Source organism: Triticum dicoccoides, chromosome 4A (assembly GCF_002162155.2).
Source record: "Triticum dicoccoides isolate Atlit2015 ecotype Zavitan chromosome 4A, WEW_v2.0, whole genome shotgun sequence".
Taxonomy (NCBI): Eukaryota; Viridiplantae; Streptophyta; class Magnoliopsida; order Poales; family Poaceae; genus Triticum; species Triticum dicoccoides.
The window spans coordinates 82204267-82209309 of NC_041386.1; positions in this window are offsets into that span (position 1 = coordinate 82204267).

Below are 5043 nucleotides of genomic sequence, written 5' to 3' on the forward strand. Positions count from 1 at the left end.
TTCTTTGGGTTGTCATGCTAAGCATGATCATGAAACCTCAGCTCTAATGTAAGAGCAAAATATTGAGGATTTAGTTTGGGAGGCCACTTACTAGCCCCCGGTAGTGTTCGGCGACAGTCGAGGTCGAGTCGTAAACCCTCCGGCCAATGTTATGAATGGCCCATCATTTAATACAGTCATCGGATCACTGATCAGTTTACGGTTATTGTGACAGTCAGTTTTCGGCTTTCTCCACTGAGGTGCTTAACCATGTGAGCTGGAAGCATAATCGCAGTGGTTCTCCCTTTGCACACCTAGCCGAACAAAGCGGAATGTAGGAGGCAAGCGCAGGAGCCGGGTAACCCAACTATTGACCGAAGACACAATTCGAAACCGATGCATATATAGCAATATCCGAGAATGTTTTTGCCGAATCTCTAAAGGTGTCCGGCGTTGCACTGTGAGACTTGTGCTGAAAACACACAAATAGTTTGGAAGTGCCATAAGCTTGGAAAACCAAAAAACGTCAGTAAAAACTTGACGCCTGAACAAGATCAAGTGTCTGGTGCCAATCCGAAAATTGGAGAAAAAAATTGTGCTTCTGTCGTGCTTTAACATGACACATCCGATCTCAAGACTTCACGCGGGTCAGCCTATGGCTTCAAGCTCCTCATCCCAAAGGCGGAGTACTTCTCCGAGGTGAGTTTAGCAAACTAAACTCAAGCGGCTTTCAGAGAGAAGATAGGCTATCCGGCTATTGACCATAAACTCGAGTCAAAAAAGGAGTGGTCGAAAAAGACTTTGCAATGACCAAGAAGAAAACACATTTACTATAAAACAGCTCATATAAATTTTAAGAGCCCCCAAGTGACTTGGGTAAAAGAATTTTATGTATAATGATTGTATGTACCGAAGTACTTATATCATATATGTGTTCACCCGAACTTTAAACGCGTGTTAACCGACCGTCGGCTTCTCCCTCTTTGGCCAAGGGCCGAAAAGTATCATGTACTCCACCTATCGAGAGTATCGACGATGTTTCGATGACCAGGCAATCAGGCAATAAGGCTGTAACAGAGAAAGCGCGCTCAGGGAACTTATGTTATATTACTAACGAAGTGTAAGAAGCATCTTCAAAGAAAATAGTACCCCCACCGATACCTTTCTTTGGTGCTCATTATTACTATGAGACTTGTGCAATAGATTTTTTGTACTCATGAGTTCCGTTGTGTGCCGACCATAATTAAAACAATAAGAGCGCTAGCTTTCGGCTTCACCCAGTCTAAGGTCAGAGCTCGGATGACCCGGTCGTGACAATCGCAGAGGTGCTCCCTTTACTCCCTAGCCGAACAATCGGGAGCGTAGGGGTAAACACAGGAGCGAGGCAACCCAGCTTGCAAATCGCTTAGGTCAATATGGTGCATATTGTGGCGTAATACGCGAACAAGGAACGAAGCCGTACAAGTATAATCATATGCAAGAGGAAAAGCTCCATCAAGGGAGCCCCCAAATAAACGGGGTATTTGAATATGCCCATCACAAACAAAGTTTTGACAACGAACTTTGTCACAAACAACTCTGTGCCGAAATGTATAATGCTTGGTCGAACCGAACAAAATTTGAAACTAAAAAAATAGCATGAAAGCAACTTAGCTGGTTAATGTGCTCGGTGTTGATGACGCGATTCGGGCTTGTGGCGGGACGAAGATGCCCATTGATCTGTGACAGATCTGACAAGGTTCATAGTCCTCGGCATGGTCGGGGTCCCAGCCCCCGGGCCCAAGGTGTCCAGGCAAGGAGTTCGGCACTCCGGAGTAGTGACCACCTAACGTAGTCAAAATCGATTACCTGCACACATAAAACAGTGCGGTCCGGGAAATAATATATATATATATATATAATATATATATATATAATCCTTGCATAATTGCTTTACGCAAAAATAATTTATTTAAAGAAATGTGGCCTGGCGCCGAAGCCAATGTCGATGCAGGGCGTCAGCGTGACGCGGTGAAGGCGTGACAAAGCCTGAATTTGCAGGGCGGTCCGGGCTCCGAATGCGGCGTTCGCCGAACTATGTATGGAAACCGACCGAACCACCACGTGACCGTTTTAAATGTGGCCGCCATTTGATAGACCTGTGTACAGATGATGAAACAAACCAGAGTAATAATTTCTTAAGAAAAATAAACCAAACAAGCAAAAATTGTTAGGATTAATAGCACCTGGTTTATTTGTTGTAGCATTCCGAAGAAAAGTGACTCCCAAAATAGGGAATCGATCCGCACACCCATTGCCTGATGGGCGATAGAGCGATGGCTTGGTGATGCTGGCAAAGGTTGGCTTGCCGAGGCGAAGCCCTCGGCCCAACTAACGTGACGAAGCTGGTTGGCTGGTGACGCCGAAGTCACCGGAGTATGTTGATGAAAAAATAGCCAAGTCCCCGGTCTAGCCGAGGTGACGGAACAGGCCGGTGAGGAGTTGTTGTAGCTGCTACGAGGTGTTGAAGTAGTTCGGCGTGATGGACATTGGCTCGAAGAAGCAAAAGTGTGGCCAGGCCAACCCAGGTCGTAACTTGTGACGCAACCAATGCTGGTTTGATAAAAGTGACCATGCGGCGATGCTGGTGTGCCGCTCCGTGTAATCCGTGGGGCGGCGATGTTGGTGATGATTTATCCTTGGCAATTCCGAACTCTTATTCGGCTCTCCGAGGCAAGGATCCGAAGAAGTTGAGCTCGGCTTAAAAAGCGACGACATGTCTAGCGCAGGTCGGGAGTCGTGGAGCTATATTGCCGGACTAGTTTGACACCAGCGTGATGGCGAAGATTACCTCAGAGGAGGATTAAAATTTTATGGGCGTGTGTTAAAAACAACGCACAATACCTTAGAAGAAAATTCCTTTTAAAAAGGTTGTCAAATATCACGTTCATAAAGAAACATGAATTCGGGTCGGATCAGTATTCGCGCTGGAAACAGATCTGAAAAGTGATGCACAAATTGGAAGGTTCCCGGAGTTTGGACAGTCGGATCGAGCTAAAATTGTGAGGGGTGGTAGATATAGGAATTCCGCAGCCGATCAACGGTTGGATCTTCCAAAGGACGTCCGAGCTAGATGCTGGACGCCACGCTCCAAACTCATCCAGATTCCTGTCCAGATTCGAAATGGCTCCGGTATATCATAGATTGCCAGAGATTCCTTCATCGGAACTCAATGAAATTTTGCATGGTTGTTGTAGACTCAATTCCGCACAATCCCACAGAAGCAATCGTCAAAGAGGTACTCGAGGAGGCGGTGGCGGCAGATACGAGTTCACTGTCCAGAAAAAAAGCACGGACGCCCGAGGGCAATGTTGACGTTGAGCCCCCGAGCTCTATGGACGATTCCTCCATGATCTTGATAGAGATCGGAGTTGGTGTTGATGAAGGCCCTCGTCTGAACATGACGATCGGAGGCAGGACACAATCCTCGGTCAAGCCAAGGTGACCAGTCGAGCCGGCGACGAAGATGTCGACGTCGCAGTTAATCTGCAGACGAGCCATCGATCCTTTTGCCGATCACACAGCGGAACTCTCAATGAAAGCACCAATGTCGGTGTCAAAACCGGCGGATCTCGGGTAGGGGGTCCCGAACTGTGCCTCTAAGGCAGATGGTAACATGAGGCAGGGGACACGATGTTTTACCCAGGTTTGGGCCCTCTCGATGGAGGTAATACCCTACATCTTGCTTGATTGTTCTTGATGATATGAGTATTACAAGAGTTAATCTACCACAAGATCGTATGTTGTGGTCTAAACCCTACAGGTATGATGAGTAATGTCATAATGATCTATCGACTAGCCTGGCCTCGGTTTATATAATGTACCGGAGGCCTAGGACAACAAGAGTCCTAGCCGAATACATTGGTGGAGAGGAGTCCTTGTCTTGATCACCAAGTCTTGTGGAATCTTCCTCGTATATGTCTTCGGCTGTCCGAACTGGCCCATGAGTAACCGACCATGGGGGTCCTCGGCCCAATCCAACTGATCGGGAGACGTTGTGGTGAGTACCCCCTAGTCCAGGACACCGTCACCCCTCGTCCTAATGATGGTAGTCGTTCTGTTTTCGTGGTGGCGACAGCGGAGGGAGACTAGCATTGCCCTGAGGACAGTCCTCGCGGGGCTGGTCCCTCCAGGCACCCTCACGAGGCTGCTCCTATCAGTGGACCTCACGAGGCCGGTCGCGCCACTCCTGGCGGGGGCCGCGGTCATCCCAGCGTCCTCCACTTCGTCCTCCTCCTCGTTCGTAGCCCCGGTCGTTGCGCTCGGGGCGTCGACCGAAGCGTCCATCTCGGATGGCCCTAAGCTCTTGACAATCGTTGGTATTGTGGCTGTGTATGTTGTGGAAGGCCTAGAACCAACGGCTACTCTTGGACGACTTGGGGTGGTCCCGGCCACGCTTCGTGTCTGCCTCTGCCGCGAGCACGGCTACTGCCTTGCGCTTCACGTCCTTGGCCCTGGCTTTCTGCTCTTCTAGGTCGGCAGCAGGGAGCTCGAGGAGGGAGAGGCGCCCTTCCTCAGCTCTTGCGCACTTGGTCGCCATGTTGAACATCTCCAGAGCCGTACATAGTGATGAGGACATAGACCTGGGGTAGGGTAATAGGCCTGACCTATACGTCTTATCCAAGGTCATTGTCTTAGAAGCAAAGAAGCTCAAGGGACAACAAGGAGGGCCAACAAAGGTGTCGAGTGCAATCCATTCGACCTACCAGTCACTCGGAGACCCCTCCTTCCTTGGGTCACTCGACCACACGATCATTCGACCATACAAGAATCCATTATACCTGTTTGAAGACCAGGAGTCGTCTAGAACAGCAACGGGCAAGCGTCCACTCTGTAATCTTTAAGGCCATTAAGGAATTTAAGGCTAGCATTACCAGTAACGCCACCTCTTTATGTACCTTAAACCCATTGTAACGTGGGCTGGCTGGGATCCTGGCGCACTCTATATAAGCAACCCCCCTCAACTGAGACAAGGGTTCGCACCCTCTGTAAACACACACACACACACACACACACACACACACA